Source organism: Dromiciops gliroides, chromosome 3 (genome assembly GCF_019393635.1).
Source record: "Dromiciops gliroides isolate mDroGli1 chromosome 3, mDroGli1.pri, whole genome shotgun sequence".
NCBI classification, from domain to species: Eukaryota; Metazoa; Chordata; class Mammalia; order Microbiotheria; family Microbiotheriidae; genus Dromiciops; species Dromiciops gliroides.
The window spans coordinates 523,926,741-523,946,119 of record NC_057863.1 but is presented as its reverse complement, the minus strand read 5'-3'; the positions used below and the strand labels follow the sequence as shown (position 1 = coordinate 523,946,119).

Sequence of the window (19,379 nt, the reverse complement as noted above, 5' to 3'; positions counted from 1 at the left end):
CTGAATGAGAATCCTTTCTACAATACATCTGGTAAGAATCCAATATAGGTAGTGAGGTGTCTCAGTTGATAAGTCTGAACCTTGAGTCACGATAACCTGAGTACAAATTTGACCTCAGAAAATTACTAGCTGTGTGACCCTAGGCAAGTCACTTAACCTCTTGCTTGCTCAGTTCCCTCAACTGTAAACTGGGGATAATAATGCTACCTACTACACAGGGTTGTTGTAGGATCTAATGTGATAATATTTATAAAGCACTTAGCACATAGTAGGTAGGCACTATATAAATGTTTATCTCACACACACACATATAGGCACCCTTTGTTAATAACTTCCACTTAACAGAATTTTGGAGCAGTTCATTCAGCTTTGGGATATCTGTTTGTTTGTTCTTATCTCCTACCAAGATTAAATCAACTTCTTTTCTGCTTCTACCCATTGCTCATATCTCTTCCTTTTTTGGCCTCTTTTATTTGATAGTCTTTTATATACATTAAATTAGGGGCAACTAGATGGCAAAGAAGAAGAAGATAGAGTTCCAGGCCTGGAATCAGGAAACCTGGCCCTACATCCTTACTAGCTGTGTGACCCTGGGCAAGTCACTTACCTATGTTTGTCCCAGTTTCCTCATTTATAAAATGAGAGCTGAAGAAGGAAATGGCAAACCACTCTAGTATCTTTGCCAAGAAAATCCCAAATAGGCTCACAAAGATTTGAACACACTTAAAACAACTGGGCAACAGCAATATACATTGAATCATGCTTCCCTACCTAGTCTCCTTCAGGCAAAACAATTTTAATTCCTTCAATCTATGGTCTATGTAAATGATCATAATTCATTTTCTGTTGTTTTTTTTCAGGGCAATGAGGGTTAAGTGACTTGCCCAGGGTCACACAGCTAGTAAGTGTCAAGTGTCTGAGGCCAGATTTGAACTCAGGTCCTCCTGAATCCAGTGTACCTAGCTGCCCCCCATAAGTCATTTTCATAAAAAAAGAATATATACGTAAGTATGTATGTACATATATACTTTTAGAAAGTGGAAATTGACCAAAGAATTCCATTTTAATAAATAGTTTACTCAATAACTATTCAGTAATTACTCAGTAATAATGACAGATAATGTTAATCTCAGGGCAGCTAGGTGCCCTGAGTTCAAATCTGGCCTCAGACACTTACTATTTGTATGATTTTGAACAAGTCATTTAACCCTTTTTGCCCCAGTTTCCTCATCTATAAAATGAGCTGGAGAAGCAAATGGCAAACCATTCCAGTGTATCTTTGCTCAAAAAAACCTACAAACTTGGTCATAAAGAGTCAGACATGACTGAAAATGACTAAATAACAACCACATGTTAATTTCTTCTTTTTTCTCTTTCAATTAATGAATTAATATATGTAAAAAATAATAACAATTACATATGAGATTTTAAGCATCTTTCAGATGTTACTTTTCCCCTTCAGATCATAACAATGTTATATCCCCATGATTCACCTAACATGGATTCTGGGGACAGGTACTGGCAAATAACTAACTAGTGGTTCAGCTTTGGTATGTATCCAAATGGAGAATTCCAAATAAAAGTCTCTTCTAAAACTGTACGTTCAGTTACTGGGATGATCTTGCCAGAGAAGTCAGGATGACATCCTGCTTGTTTGTGACCATATAAACACAATCCCTCTTTCATTTGGCTTTCATTCTGTCTCTTAATCTCTTGTTTAGAATTGCCTGAAGGCAGGTTTTCACCATTTGATTTAATCCTGGCAAACCCCCACAGTTTCCAAACTTTCATAAGTACCCCTTGATTTAATTGTTTATCATTCCAGGGACTCAGAACCACCTGTGGACTCACACTGGCAAGAGAAGCTTTGATTTTTCTGCCTTAAGAACAAAAGTGCATATATACATCAAAGAAGTTCACATTTGTATTCAGTGAGAATAAAAAAGAAAGTAGGAATACAGTTAATAACAGTACAAACAGACATTTATAGAGCACTTCAGTTACCAAGTACATTATATTACATACATTATTTTATTCCATTTCATCATTGCCACAAACCTAGGAAATAGCTCAAATATTATCTCCATTTCCAGGTGGAGAAACTGAGGCTCAGAGATGCTGTGGTTTACTAGACTCCACAACTAATAAGTGGTGGAGGTCAGGTCTTTCTGAAATTGTATCATTTTTCTTTCCATGACACGACATTGCCCAGGATGAAGAGGATGAACGGAAGTGAACCATTTGTAATATAACAAAGATATGAGAATCTATCCTGGGCAATCCATGGCCAAATCTTTCTGTTCCTACCTTCATAACATCACTCATTTCCATTTCCTTCCCTTCCCTTGTACAATCTTTGTCCTAGCCCTCATTCCCTCTCACCTAAAGATCTAAACAAATGCAACAGCCACCTAACTGGTTTTCTCTGGCTGTCTCCCAAGCCTGGAGCACTCTTCCTCCTCCACTCTTCCTGCTGGCCTCAGCTTCCCAACTAAAATTCCCTTTTACTGGAGGCCTTCTCCAACCCCTTTTAATTCTAATGATTTCCCTCTATTAAATTAAATATTAAATATTTCCTCTTTAGCCTGTATATATCTTCCTTTGTATATATTTGCTTGCATGATGTCCTCCCATTAGATTATAAGGTCCTTGAGGGCAGGGACTCTCTTTTACCTTTTTTTTGTGTGTCACCAGAACTTAGCACAGGACCTAACACACATCAGGTTTTTATTAAATAATTATTTATTGTCTTCTTGCCTCAACTGTCCCCACTTCAAACCACTCAGCTGCAAGGTGATTTTTCTAATGCATAAATCTGATTATGTTACTGCCCTCTGTGACAAGCTGCAATGGCTCCCTATTACCTTCAAAATCAAATATAGATTCTTCTGTTTTGCACTGAAAGTACTTCATAACCTAGTCCCTTCCTGCTCTTCTAGTCTTCTTGATCCCAGATATGAATTCCATGATCAGCCTAAACTGGTCTACACTTTGTTCCTTTCACCCTGAGCTCCATCTCCCACCTCTTTGCCTTTACACTAGCCATTTGCCACCTATATTCAGAATACTCAAACCCCTGACAACCTCTTGGTTTCCTTTGCTCACTTCATGATACAGTTTCTATTGCACCTTCTCCAGGAGGTCTTTACCATCCCCATACCTGCTATATTGCCTTCACTTTCAAATTACATTTATATAAATTGCATATGTTCTGTATGTACCTAGTCATTTACTCCTTATCTCCTCTATTAGAATATAAGCTCCCTGAGGGTAGGGACTGACTTTTGTTTTTTACCTTTCTTTGTCTCCTTAGTGCTAAACTCAATACCTGGCACAGAGTAAGCACTTAATAAATCCTTATTGACTGGCCCAACTACAGTCACTGTGCTAAATTCTGAGGATCCAAAGATAAAATGTTGGGGGCAGCTGGGTATCACAGTGGCCCTGGATTCAGGAGGACCTGAGTTCAAGTCACTTAACCCCAATTGCCTCACCAAAAAAAGAAAAAAAAAAAGCAAAGATAAAATGTAAAGTGGTCCCTGCCCTTAGGGAGTTTATGTTTTACTAAAGGCAACAAGATGTAAATAGAGAAACAAGCACATGGAGGCAGAAGGGACCACTAACAACTGGAGTGATCAGGGAAAGCTTTGCCTCAGAGATGATAGATGCCTGAACTGACCCTTGAAAGATGCTTCCAAATGGTAGAGGGGTAAAGGAGAGGATTTCAGGCATAGGGAACAATATGAAGGCATGAAGCCAACAAATGAAATATTGATTTCAGGGGTTACACAGTAGGCCAGTTGGTTGGAATGATTAGTATGTGAGCGAGAGCAGTAGGAAATTATGAGAAAAGGTAGACTGGAGCCAGATTGTGTATGACATAAATGCCTGACCAAAGAATTTGTATTTTGTTAAAAATAAATAGGGAACAACTGAAAATCATTATTATTTTTTTTATTATTGTTAATAATAATACTAGCTAGCATTTAGATAGTGTTTTAAGATTTTACAAAGCCTTCACTTATTTTATTTCATTTGTTTGTTATTTTCATTTCATCTGTGAGCTAGGTATTGGTATCCCACTTTACAAATGAGGAAACAGAGGATGAGAGAGGTTAATTTGCCCAGAGTCACAAAGCTACTAAGTGTCCACGGCAGAATTCAAACTCAGGCCTTCCTGACTTTTATTCCTGACTAAATAACTCTCTTCAAGTGAGGCTGGTGATTTAGCACAGCTTTGCTTCACTTAAATCCAATTTTCACATGCAAGCCATTGGACCTCTTAGAGAAAGGATAAATAATTCTCTTCTGACATGTGCCCTAAAGGAAAAAAGAATTGATACCATATTTATCTATGTAAAAGTTTGGGGGTTTTTTTGTTTGTTGGTTTTTATGTATCCAGCATCTAGCACAGTGACTCATATCTTATAGATGATGAATAAACATTTATTGGATAAAATTGAACACATTCAAGGCATGGATATGAGAATTTCAATGCCTGACATGTATCAGAGTTAGGAAATAACTAATAACCCAGTCAGGATGGAATGTGTGGGCATTAATCAACCAATCAGCAAGCATTTATTAAGCACTAGACACAAAGACCAAAATGGAATAGCCCCTGCCCTGAAGTAGCTTGCACTTTGTTGGGGAAACCAACATATACACAAGAGATATAGAAAATAAACCCAATGTAATTTCAATAGGCAGGTACTTGTAGCCAGGGGCATGAGGAAAGGCCTAATATAGGAAGTGGAACTTTAGCTGAGCTATGAAGGAAGGTAAGGATTTTAAGTACAGGTGAAGAAGGAGTGCATTTCAGGCATAGGGGAATAACTTGTGCAAACTGGGAGTCACAGATGGTGGGAGATGGAATGTCATGTATTTGGGAACAGCTAGGAGGTAAGTTTAGCTGCAATTTAGCTAATACATGGAAGGGAGCTTGTATTTGATTCCAGGTAATATAACCAGCCTGGAAAGGTAGACTGGAACCAGATTATAGGTCTTAAATGCCAATCTAAAGAATTTATATTTTACTCTATAGCTTTTTTTATTTGTATTTTTTTCTATAGCCCTTGAAGTTTATTGAGCAGGGGAATAACACAGGCAAGTCTGTGAATTGCTTTAATGGATGTGTGAAAGATAGACTGGAGAAGGGAGAGACAGGAGGAAAGGAGATTTTTTTTTAAGAGACTTTTTTATCCATTTCTCCTTCTGTAATTTCCACTTTAGAGTGGAAAGAAAGCCGGGTCTTAGGGTTAAGAAGCATCCAGCTCAAGTTCTGCCTTTGACTTTTCAGAAAGAAAATGGCTGCTGATCTTCACTGATTGTTTCTTCACTTAAAACAGTGAAATCACAGGCCCAGACTTCACCTGAGGAGGAAAAAAATACCTCACAGTACTTATCATACTAGGTATACAATATAATATAACACTACAATTATGACATGATATAATACAATACAATATAATATATAGATATTCAGTACTTATTTAATTATTTGAATGAATGAATGAACCATATGAAGGCAGTATGTTAAAAACTAAGCTTTAGGTTAACTGTAGCATCATTATTTGGGGAAGCTAGGTGGCATAGTCAATAGAGTGCCAGGACTGAAGTCAGGAAGATTCATCTTCCTGAGTTCAAACCAGGCCTAAGACACTTAATAGATATGTGACCCCAGGCAGGTCACTTAACCCTGTTTGACTCAGTTTCCTCATCTGGAAAATGAGCTGGAGAAGGAAATGGCAAACCACTCCAGTATCTTTGCCAAGAAAATCTCAAATGGGGGTCATGAAAAGTCCCACATGACTGAAATGACTGAATGACACATAGTTATTTAGGGAGAAATCCTACAGAAACTAAATTTCTCAAGGTATTGTGGCCAGAACCAATATATTTCTATAACTGTCCATACCTTTCTCCTAGAAAGTTTGGGGGCAATCTTTAGCAAGCCACAAATTGCCATATGTAAAAAGTAATATAATTTTAAATAGCCATATAATCAGTGAACTTCTTATAAATAGTAATAGAGGACTTTTTTATTGAACTTTATTTTCAAAGCACTTAACATGCTTTAATCCTCAAAATATCCTGTGAGGTAAGTCTTATAGGTATTATTACCCCCATTTTATAGATAAGAAACTGAGTCACAGGATATTAGGTGATTTTCCCATGATCACACAGCTAGTAAGTATCTAAGGCAGTTTTCCAACCCTAGTTTCTCTTAACCATAAAGTGTTCTTTTCATTCTACCACACTACCTCTTTTTATATCTTCTGTGTGTGTGTGTGTGTTTTAAAGTATAAGAAAATATAGGTAAACACTAAATTTCTATATGAGATTATTTACATAAAACCTTTCTGCCTCTGGACACTGTTTATGTAACTCAGTGTGATTTGTGGTTATCTAGATTCCAACTAACCCCCTGAGCCAGGAAGTGTTAAAAAAAAAAAAGTTATTTATCCTGTAGTGACTGTTTACACATAACATTTTTAAAGAAAACATTGGAGGGGGAGGAAATATCTTTGGTTGTTTGTTTGGGGGGTTTGGGGTTTTTTTGTCCTCTCCTTAACTTTCCTAATATTTCACAAATTCTTCCACAGAAAAACAGTATACTTATTAGGTGTTATAGCTCCACTCATAGTTAGATTTCTTCCTATTATTTAGACATAATTTTGATGCAAATAAATAAGAAGACAGTTCAATACTGGAGAAAACAGGCAGCCTTAAAGTCCTCCAATTAATGAATGTGTATTTTTTAGCAATTATTCCAGTTAAAAAATTAAAGTGTGTCTGGCTTTTCCCATGTTCATCCCCTTGTTAATCCTCAAGGTACCATTCATTTACTCAATGAAGCCCCAGTGGATTCAGAATGAATGTGGCTTGCTTAACCAGGTGCTCAGCCAGTCAATAAACATTTATTAAATGTCTACTACATGGCAGACACTGTGCTGATCCCTGCAGATAGAAATATGAACAAAAGAAAAGAAAAGAAAGACAATCAGGTAGTAGTTTGTCTTGATGAGAGGATATGGGTCACTAGATATCTATGTATGTATGGTGCTGTGCTAAGTAAGCCCCATTAAATTAGGCTAAACACATAACCATTACCTTCTGACACTTATTAGGAGCTTCTCCATTCCTTTAAAAGCTTTTAAGAGAAAGGGAGCCCATCATCTCCAGTTTTAATGAAACCTCCTTGGTTCCTTGCACAGAGAGGTATGTCATAAACGTTTATTGACTATCTATTTATTGAATTTCTCCCTTACTCTGCCTTCTGAAAACCAAGAGTTACTATCCTCTATTGAAGTGAAAAACACTCACCCCCCCCTTTAAAAATGAAACCAGCACAAGACCATCATAAAATTTAGTTTATTCCAATATTTTTTAAAGAATTCTCCACATTTTCCTCATTAGATGCTATAAAAACCATCACAATAATGTGCCTCAAGCACTTTGTAAACCTTTAAGTGCTCTTCTTTGCAATGATTAGCTCTTACTAATACCATAATTGTTTTCATCTGAATTTCCAAATTAAAATAAAATACACACTTTTTTTTTAGCTAATAGGAGCTCATTTAGAGTATGGGAAATCTGATCTGAATAGTGAGATTATCATTTTCATAAAGATAAATAAACTACACATACATACTAATTTTGAATATGGAAAAAAAAAGTCTGGTAGACTTTAGCCACCTTATGAGATAAACCTATATTTATTCATATCTTCCCCTCTTCTTTCTTTGAAAGTATAGATAAACTAGTGATTACTGAGCATTTAGTATGCATATATGTGCATATGCATATATATGCATATGTATATATGCATATATACACATGCCCATATGTGTTTACATGCACATTTATATGTGTATATTACATAATGTAATTATATATGCATACTTCTGCATGTATGATCAAATTTAGTACTTTGCACATATGGAATAGTCAATATGTACTTTTCTAAGAGTTACCTCAGAGCAGTTTTTATGACCACAGTAAAGGTTTGTGGGCTGGAACCCAAGGAGAAAAGATTCCAAAATCAAGTCATGTTGTTATCAACAACCTATCCTTCCAGCTGTTGAAATTTTAGAAGGGATATCCTTAATTGGCGCAACATTTTGTACTGCTGTACTACCTAAGCTGACCCCTTTTTTTTTTGCTTCATCTTTATCAGGAAGTAAGGACATTCAGTTACCTAGCTGATAATAGCAACAAAAAGGCTGCTACTGAGCTTAGCATTTTATAAAGAAGTTTGTTAGGTAGGTGTCTTGAAAACTCTCTGAAGGCTGGATCTGGTTTTTAAGAATGATTACTGAATATCTTTAAGGCCATGAAGAAGTTTAATTGGGCACTCATGCATAAGCCAGTAGCAACAGCAAAGGAAAGAAAAAGTAGACAGACTGAAGATTGATGAGAGGACAGCCACAGTAAAGGTGTACTGATAAGGCATAATTTTGAGAACGGCTTGGCAAAGCTGTTTGCTTGAATTACAGAATTAACACTGAAGCTGGCAGAGGATGGGGATGACAATAAATGCTTTTCCATTTTCTACCTGAGGTGGCAATTTGTTAAGTCTTTCACAATGAATTGATGATTCATCATTCAAAAAACAAAAACAAAAACAAAAACAAAACACCACAAAACCCAACTCCCACATCCATTAATCCATTAGCAAAAGCCTTTAAAACTGTGCACTAAAAGCTAGATAGCCACTACATTTCTCTCTTGCTAGGCCTGTGAAATATAATACCTGGGGGGTGTTGTTTTCTTTTTGTTCATTTGTTTTTCTTATCTCCACAAAAAGGAATTCCAGAGTCAGTGTCTTAGAGATGACACACAGCTATCTCCTATCACATTTGGGCTTTGAAGGCCACATTGGGCAAAGTATAGCCTACTTCCAAGATACCAGTTGTAGAATCCAGGGGCAGAAGCCTAGGGAAGAAATAGAAGTGGGTAATTCATGCCTCAGAGTAGTAGGAGCTTGAATTTGAGATCTCAGCTAGCTCAACCACCAGCCTACTTCAGGTCTTGATCACCTCTGAAAGGACCACTGCAAAGCTTCCTATTTGATGTCCCTTCCTCAGAGTTCTCCCCACCCCAGTCCAACCTCCACACATTTGCCAAATCTATTCTCCTGAAAGGTGAGCCTGATCATGTCACAGACCCTCTCACCACTTGAAAAGCTCCAGTTGATTGTCTCTAGAATCAAATATCAGCTCCTCCGTTTGACATTTCAGACTCTTCATAATCTGGCCCCTTCCCATCATTTAGGCCTTTTATACTTTGCCCTCCTCTTCTCACTCTGTATTTAAAAATACTGGTCTACTGGGGGCAGCTGGATGGCACAGTGGATGAAGCACTGGCCCTGGATTTGGGAGGACCTGGGTTCAAATCTGGTATCAGGGGCTTGACACTTATTAGCTGTGAGACCCTAGGCAAGTCACTTAACCCTCATTGCCCTGCAAAAATTAAAAAAAAAAATACTGGCCTACTTTCCTTCCCCCACCTCTGTGCTTTTGTACTGAATGCTGCCCATGCATGGGATATACCCTTTTACCTGCACCTCTTGGAATCCCTGGTCACTTTCAAGACTTAGCTTAAGTTCCATTTTCATCATAGAAACCATCTGTGGTCACCCCAGTTGGTGGTGCCCTCTCTCACCAGACTACCTGGCATTCACTTCTCTACACACATGCTATCTCCCCAATTAGAATGGAATGTCTTTAAGAGTGAGTATTATTTCACTCCTGTCTTTGTAGTCACAGTAATTAGCACAGAGTAATCATTTAATAGAGACAGATAATTGGCAGTAGATAGAGCAGTGTCTGGAGTCAGGAAAACCTGAGTTCAAATCCAGCCTCAGACATTTACTAGCTGTGTGACCCTTGACAAGTCACTTAACTCTGTTTGCCTCAGCTTCATCATCTCTAAAATGAGCTGGAGAAGGAAATGACAAACCACTCCAGTATCTTTGCCAAGAAACCCCCCAATAGGGTCACAAAAAGTTCCTGACTCTAGGCCCAGCACTCTATCTGTTGTGCCACCTGGCTGCCCCTCGAAACTTTAGCACTGAAGAAGATCTGAGAGTCTTCTGCATAGAGATAATAACTGAAAGCATGAGAGCTGATCAGCTTATGATGCGAAATAGTCCAACCTTCTCATTCTATAGATGAGGAACCTAAGCTGTAGGGAAGTTCAGTTTCTTGCTTAAGGTCAGGTTCTCACTCAAGAGTCAGTGTTCATTCTGGATATACTCATGTGTACACGTTGTTTCCTATATTAAACTGTGAATTCCTCGAGGGCAAAGACTGCTTTTCCCTTTCTTTATATTCCTAAAACTTGGAGTGCCTGTGCTTAATAAATGCATGTTGGGGGCAGCTAGATGGCACAGTGGATAAAGCACCGGCCCTGGATTCAGGAGTACCTGAGTTCAGATCCAGCCTCAGACACATTTAACACTTACTAGCTGTGTGACCCTGGGCAAGTCACTTAACCCGAATTGCCTCACCAAACAGATAGATAGATAGATAGATAGATAGATAGATAGATAAACAAACAAACAAACAAATAAATGCATGTTGACTTGACAGAATCATTTTAGAGGGGGTATTCATTCCTGTAGATATTGACCTAGATTGTGTGATACACTGTTCATGCAGTCACCAAAAATAACAGTTCTCAAGCCTCCCTGTCCAACAGGAACTCCCTCAGCTTCTTTCTTATACTCCCCAACCTTTTTTTTTTTTTTTTTTGGTATTATTACCCATTTTCTTCTCCTCTCTGCCTGTCTCAGCAAGCGGTACCCCACCTGCTTACTCAAGTCAATGGTCTGTAATCCTAGGTGCTCTTCCAGTACCTCGTGCCAGAGGTCATACACTCTTTTCTTTTGTCATTTCAGGCTCTCCCTGTGTACCAGGACTTGCTCATCTGCTTAAAACATTTCATGTCTCCTTATCCCTTAAGGAAAATGGTGGGGGCTGGGGAAGAGCCTTCTTCTGACCTTTCTACTTCATTTACTACTGTCCAACCTCTCTCATTCCCTTCACTCCTAAATTTCTTGAAAATATTATTTTTTATCTGGTACCTCGTTTTCTTGCCACCATCTCTGCTTAAGCTCTTTGGATCTTGTTTATACTCCCACTAGGATAGTCAAACTCTTGTCTCAAAGCTATTGTGGACTTCCTTAACACTGAGGAAGCCATGAATCAATCTTTATTCTCATTGACCCTGCTGAAGCATTGAACATTTGCTTACCTACTGCTCCCCAATATACTCTCTTCTCTTAATTTATGGGACAGCATACAATTCTGACTTTCTTCCCTCCTTTCTTATCTATTCTCCCTCTGTCTCCTTCACTCAGTCTTTTTTCCTATTCTAGATTCCTTTATGTTCTGTCCTCAGATCTCTTTTCTTCACTCTACATGTTTATTTGATAACATAATTCAGAGTTGCAAAGGACCTCAACAAGCAGATAATCTAATCCCAACATTCATTTTAAAACAAGAAAACTAAGGCCTGAAGAGTTTAAATGGATTATCCAAAATTCACATTAAAATAATTTATGTCCCTCTCATATGCAAAGGTATTGCTTTATTTTACATAAATGTTCTGTGTGGCAAGGGAACCAGCATTTGAGAAATGTTCTTCCATTTGTAGTGGGGGTTTTTTAAGTCATGCATCATCTAATATGGCTGCTTCTTATTTTATTTTAGTATACCTTCACCTGCTGCTAATAAGTAATCAAATAAAGACTTATGGGAATCATCTGGTATCCCATGGATCTTAAAGGTGCTTAGCACCATAGGATAAGGCCAATTTTGTACAACAGCTAGCCCGAATTAAAAATACATTAAAATGTCATGTTTATATTATACTCTTCCCCAGATCATATGCCCTATAAAATATTCTATGATCTCTCCTGGAAATTCAATTTACTTCCATGGTTTCAATGGATATTTCTATATGAATGACTTCTAAATCTATATATCAAGCCTCAATCTCTTTTCTGGGCTCCTGATGGCCATCTCCATTGGATATCGCACTGCCACTTCAAACTCAATATATATATAAAGCCAAAATCATTATATTTTCTTCTTGTATCTGCTCTTCCTTCTGGTTTCATTATTTCTGCCAGTGGTACCACCATTCACTCATTATTCTATACTTGAAACCTTGATATTGTTTTTGCTTCTACCTTGTCCATCATCTCACTCATAAAATGAGATAACTTATGTAAAGTACTTTTCAAACCTTAAAGTGCTCTATAAATGCTAACTATTGTTGTTGTGCAGGTAGGTGTTGTAGTATATAGAATGCCAGGCCTGGAGTCAGAGAGACTACTCTCCCTGAGTTCAAATCCAGCCTTAGACATTTACTATTTATGTGACCCTGTGCAAGTCACTTAGCCTTGTTTGTCTCAGTTTCCAAATCTTTCAAATAAGATGAAGAAGGAATGGCAAACCACTCCAGTAACTTTGCCAAGAAAACCCCAAATGGGGACCACAAAGAATCAGACATGACTGAAAAATGGCTGAACGACAAAATTATTGTCAGGATTATCATTAAAATGGTTGTCAAGTTCTGTTGATTTGTTCTACTCCCATAGTATCTGTCAAGTCCCACTAGTTCTCTTCTCATTCAAGTTCCCATTACCACCTACCTGGACTTTTGCTGACCAACAGATTTTCTCACTGTGACCCTTGCCTTGTCTCAATTCATCTTTCACAGAGCTGCCAGAATTATATAAAGCACACATCTGGCTATAGCTCTCATTTGCAGAAACCTCTTTAGTGGTCCACTATTGGATACTTAGCAAACTCCTTAACCTGTCCTAGACCCTTTACCATTCTGCCTTTCTAGCTTTATCTTGTACTTCTGTTAAATTCATTCTATACTTTATTTTTTGAGGTAAGAATTATTTATTTAAGCCTTCTCAATCACAAGCAAAATGATAAAAAGTCAGCATATTTGTTACTGTGTGATGTAAGTTTCCTTAAGGTCCCATATAATTTTCTGATCCACATACAGAGGAAAGGATGGTCCATCAGCTGCTGTGGTCCCCCAGTGCTTGATTAGTATGGTCCAAGTTTTCTTTATGCCTCCTCATAACAGGTTGGGAGAGTATTGATACGATGGTTATGAAACAGTATGGTTTCCATCTCCTCATGGAAAGGGCTTGGTCCAGATGCAGAAATGCTAGTAGGGGATGAACTCGGGCCGCTCGTAATGCTCCCACGACTTCAGGTAGGCGTTCAGCATGCTGACCGCCACCTCGGGGAGCTCAACGAAGAAGGTCAGTGACCACCACAGGTGGCCCGTGCCCTCCTTGCCATGGATGCCACTGGACAGCAACTGCCCTGCCAGGGCCAGGGCTAGAACCTGGCCCAGCAGCAACAGCAGCTGATCACTTGCCTTTACAGCCATCTTCCCATTCTATACTTTAACTAAAGAGGACCGCTCCCTGTACTCATTAAAGACTGTACACTTTACTACTTGACTGACTTCTTACATACTGTTCCTTTCCTATTCCCTCTGTGGAAATCCGATTTGATCTTTACAACCCAGCCCAAATGCCAAATTCCTCCATAAAATTTGTCCTGATCTCCCCAGGTGATAGAAAAACAATAATAATCATTCTTATTGCTTTTTTTTTTTTTTTGGTGGGGCAATGGGGGTTAAGTGACTTGCCCAGGGTCACATAGCTAGTGTCAAGTGTCTGAGGCCAGATTTGAACTCAGGTCCTCCTGAATCCAGGGCCGGTGCTTTATCCACTGCGCCACCTAGCCGCCCATTCTTATTCTTTTTAATAACAGTAATAACTTACATTTACATGGTGTTAAAGTTTACAAAGAATTTTACATAAATTATCTCATTTGAGCCTCACAACAAATCTGAGGTAGGTACAACAGAGATTATTATTCCAATTTTACGGCTAAAAGTTAAGTGACTTACCTTTGGTCATATAAGTATTACTATATGTCATACTATAAGTATTTGAGTCAAGACTCAAACCCACATCTTTATGAGTCCAAATCTACTATGTCACAAGGTCTTAAAGTCTTTCCCCCTGGCACTTCATATACCCCTTTAGTGCATTGAACATGTATTATTTCATGTTATTATTATGAACAGTTGTTATATTATAACCAACAGAAGCGTATGTGCTCTAGGAAGTCAGGGGTGATGTCTGATCTAAACTTTGTGTTGCCTCCAAGGTCTAGCACAGTTGTCTTGTATGTGATAGGGGCCCGATAGTTTAGTTCTTTCCTAATAAAATTAAAAAGCAGCTGGGTGGTACAGTGGATAAAGCACCAGGCCTAGAGTCAGGAAGATCTGAGTTCAAATCTGCTTCAGACATTTACTAGCTGTGTGATCCTGGGCAAGTCACTTAACCCCAATTTGCCTCAATTCCTCATCTGTCTATAAAAACAAAGGGGACACACTGGAGAAGGAAATGACAAATCACTCTAGTATCTTTGCCAAAAACAACAACAACAACTAAAATAAAAACAAACTCAAGGACAATGTCCATGGTGCCACAGAGAGTTGGATAAGACTGAACAACAAGTAACATAAAATGCTTGTTGAATTGACATAACCCAGACACTGAAGAAAACCGACCATTTGAGCATGGGAGATTGTGGCAAGCTATCCTCAGGACCTTCTTTAAATGCTTTAGGCAAAAGCTCCTTGAATTTACTGAGGTTTATACAATTATAGATTTAGAGCTGGAAGGACCCTTACTCTTCATTTTACAGATGAGAAGACCTAGGCATAAAGAGGTTAAATGTACTTTAAAAGGTTATCAGGGGCAGCTAGGTGACACAGTGGATAGAGCACCAGCCCTGGATTCAGGAGGACCTGAGTTCAAATGTGACCTCAGACACTTGACACTTATGAGCTGTGTGACCCTGGGCAAGTCACTTAACCCCAATTGCCTCACCAAAAAAAAAAAAAGTTATCAGATACCTTCCCTAGCTTCCCCTTGTCCCCTCCTTTTCAGTCTTCTCTTTTGTGTGTTGCCATCTCGCATTAGATTATAAGTCCGTTGAGGGCAGGAATTGTCTTTCTCTTTTTCTTATTTGTATCTCCAGCACAACACAGTGCTTACAATATAGTAGAAATTTAATAAATGTTTATTGACTGACTGAAGTGACCCAGCTAGGGTCATATAACTAATAAATGTCTGAAGCAGCTCCATTCATTTCAGCGTGCTGACTTTCTGCCAAGCACCAGAAAAAAACAACCTAACCATCCTTCCTTCCCAAGCCCAATCCCTACTGAATCAGAAAAATATGAATAAAACAAATAAGAACTCTTTCTCCCATGTAATTGTTCTTGTTACATTTCAAATCAAATGTTCAGATCCCAGCAAACCCTTCCAAGCCTAGATGTGCACAGCCACACGGATGTTTTGACTATAGTTTGAAGCTGCAGATGAAAAGCCAAGTTGACAGTGTCCATCATATCATGCAATCTGTTGTGGAAAATCTCTAAAAGAAAACCTGTGAATAGTGTATACATTTTCAGCTTTCCTAACAGAATGTCAATTCTTAACCAAAAATACCTGACTGGTACTTACAGAACCCTCTGAAAACCAAGCTTCAAAATAAAAATGACAGCCAAGTAGATTATAGAGCTGCATTCACCTTAGCAAAATGGGAGAAATTAACTGAAAATAATGAATCTTTTAATTAGATAGGAGTATCTCTGCTGATCTATAATGCCAAACTCTATAGATTAAAGCTTGAACCAATACAAGCATTCTATCTGAGTTTGCACAGCACAGTTTCTCTCCTTCCCAGGAGGCTCATTCCCATGTTATTCACATTGCACTGCCCCCTCCCAGATGAAGGGACTATAAGGACCTAATTGCTGTACTGCTTCATGCCTGGCTCCCTGCTCTGGTGCACTGCTTAATCAGTCTCCTTTGACTAGAAATCCAATATCTCCGGCAAAAAGTCTGTGATAATGCTTTGAAGTTATTTGCATCTAGCCAGAAGAACCTTTTAGTTCTTGCTCTAAATTAAGTACCTCAGTGGTTTCAATCCCCCAATCAGTAAGTCAGCTGGATTTCATACCAATCACACCGGGCCTTGGCTACTTTTTAGTCACATCAATGAACTGATGCATGAAACTGACTGTATTGTAAATATCTTTGTTGTGTTGGATAAGGAAGGGAACTGAATCCAGGACAGTAAAACAGTTGTACAACCAACTGTGGAAAGCTCCATCTCTCAGTTTTCAAAGGGAGGAGTTCTTTTGGAAAAGTACATTTGCCCGTTTTATAGAATCCTTTGAAATCAAATTAAATAGAGGATAGTGCAGCTTGTCATGTCCTTAGATATGCACTGGGGAGTCAAAATGTGTACCTAAAGCAGAAGTAGATAGAGGCCATTATATTTGCCTGCCTGGCCCTGTCGCAGGGGGTTTAAGCACTGCTCCTGCCCCACCCCCCATCTAAGATATGAAGAGGTTGCCCTGCCTTGTTAATAGCATTTCTTCATTTCACAAAGTTATCCAAATATATTCCAATAATCATAGCCAATGGATTTGGTCCACTCTCTCAGCCCCTTACCCAAGCCTTCTAACCTGCAGCCAGCAGCAAAAGTGAGCATCAGTATTTATCTCAAGGTGACACTTGTAATGGATGATTGCGGCACTTCTTAATCCATTTATGTAATCCTTGCTGCTGGCTTGCAGTTATTTTCAGGGCTTTTGCTGCGATAAAATAGTTCCTTCCCAAGACAGAGTTCATTCAATTTAAATCTGGATTGATTACAGCTAGACTACAGCATGTTTTTACTCAAGGGGGCAAAAACAGAAGCAAAACAATGAACTATGTACAATAATTATTCCATACTTATGGATCCCCTGTGGTATCCTGGACTTTGCATATAACAGGGCAAGTCATAGTCCTTACCTTTGGCCCCACGCAGCCTTATGGCATACTACCAGATACCAAAAATCACTTGCATACCTAAAACAGAATATACGTGTGTATATATGTGTGTCTACATGTGTATGCATATATGCATATTCTGTGTATGTGTGTATACACACATGTATATACATATACATTTAAGCTTTCATTCAATCACAGACATTTCTTTGACTTCTTCATTTTAATAAAGGGAGGGACTATAGTACAGTGAGTGTGGCATCTGTAATTAGAGAGCATTGGGTTTAAATCCCTGTTCTGCTACTTGTTACCTATATGACCTCAGGCAATTCACTTAATCCCTCTTGACCTTCTTTTCCTCATCTGTGAAATAAGGGGATTGGACAAAATGACCTCTTAGATCCCTTGCAAATGCAAACCTGTGAACATATGAACCTATGAACTTAATGGAGGAAGACAAAAGCTGATCTTCATACTTTCCTTTTTCTTTTTTTCATGCACCATCTTTTTTAAGTTTTGTTGGTTTTTTTTTTTTTTGTTTTGTGGGGCAATGAGGGTTAAGTGACTTGCCCTGGGTCACACAGCTAGTGTCAAGTGTCTGAGGCTGGATTTGAACTCAGGTCCTCCTGAATCCAAGGCCAGCGCTTTATCCACTGTGCCACCTAGCTGCCCCCTGCACCATCTTTTTTAACAAAAAAAGTTCTTTATGGGACAGTAAATTTAGAGAAGTCTATTTTCTGTGCATGTTTTCAATGATGCTAGTGATTTTAGCAGCATCACAAATAAAGGGGCAACTGACCATGAAGCATTTATAGGATTTAGCACTAGAGTTTAAGTCCATTCAGTGAACATTTGCTGATCGCATACTATGTGCGAAGCTCTAGAAGAGACCTTAGTGTCATCATTTTGTAAATGATGAAACTGAATACTTGCCCAAGAAGACAGAAGTAAATATGCAGCAGAGCTAGGATTTGAACCTACATCTTCTGGCTAGTATCCTCTCTATTATACAGCACTCTTGAGCATCCTGCGCCTAGAACAATCCCTGGCACATAGTAGGCACTTAATAAATAAATGCTCGTGGATTGAAAGAACATGTAAAAGCAGATATCACCAAGATGGGTCTTAACGTTTACTGTGGGTCCTATGAAATGATCCATTTCTTCCTGCATAAGAAGAAAAGCTATCTAAAGCCTGGGCTCCCTGAGATATTCCACTATCTGAGCTAGAGATTAGACCATGTTTCAGGGATGCCTGAGTTGATTGGGATCATCAAATTTTGGGTGTAGAACCGGAAGGAACTACAATGGCCATCTAATCTAACTCTGTCCCATGCCCCACTTCCTTATTTTGTACTTGCATAAACTGAGGCCAGGAAGATTCAGTGACCAGCCAAAAGTCAGGTTGAAAATGTCAGAGATAGGAGCTAATGGCCATCCTGTCCAACCCAATTTTGTGCATTCCTTTCATGGGGTTCCTTCATCCCTAGAAATATATCTGGACTTTTTGTCATGGCTTATGTGAATTGCATTAAGGAATGGTACCTATATGCAGTGAAATTCAAGTAGAATTACTCCTATTATTTTTCTTGTGGGAATATTTGAAATCATGTCCCTAGCCCCTAAAGGTTTTAGGTGGGTAGGTGGATGGATGGGTGGATGGATAATGGATGTTTCAGGATTTTGAAACTATGGGTTGAAAAATATTGCAATAGAAAATAATTTTATTTCACATCAATAAATAATTTTGATCCATTCAGAAGTTTGGAGAATTATTTCTTAGTAGACATGAATCACCCAAAATAGCTGAGGCTATTAGCCAAAATTAATAAATGAATCCATTTGTATATGTGAGTGTTAACTCATCATATGAATAAATGCAGGAATTATTGATTAGTTACTTCTTGTGGAAGCCTGTAGAGTGCAGGCCCAGAGCTTTTCTAGAAAAACTCCCCAAATCTCCCTCCACTTGAGCTTCTGCATGTCCACACACAGGAAAGGTCCCCTATGCCTTTGGATTTCATAGCTTGCTTTTCTATTTGTATATCCATCAATTGGCACAATGCCTGGTACACGATAGGCACTTAATAAATGCATTTCATTTCTATTTCACACATATTCATTGTACTAGGGGCCTTAATGAAGACATTGACATGATAGAAACTTGTATTTCTAAATAAAATAAATATGCAAACTGGTACACATAGTTAGATATAAAACATCCCTGACACTAATTATAAATATACGTATATAAATACATACATATGTGTGTGTGTGTGTATATATATATATATATATATATATATATATATATATATATATATATATATATATATATATAAACACATGTATATTGGGAGGTCCAGATTGTGATCTTATTTGTTTATTTGTTAAGGGAACCCCATGTGGAAATGACTTCTTCCTTTTCAGATCAGCAATACATCTATATATTATAGCTATTATTGTTATAAAGA

The 19,379-nt window shown here is 38.2% G+C and overlaps 1 protein-coding gene across 3 annotated transcripts in view; it reads left to right on the top strand.

Annotated features, from left to right (window-relative positions):
* PDGFD (platelet derived growth factor D) overlaps positions 1-19,379 on the top strand; it is a 304,752-nt gene that overhangs the window by 262,713 nt on the left and 22,660 nt on the right. The gene's annotated exons all lie outside the window — the stretch shown is intronic.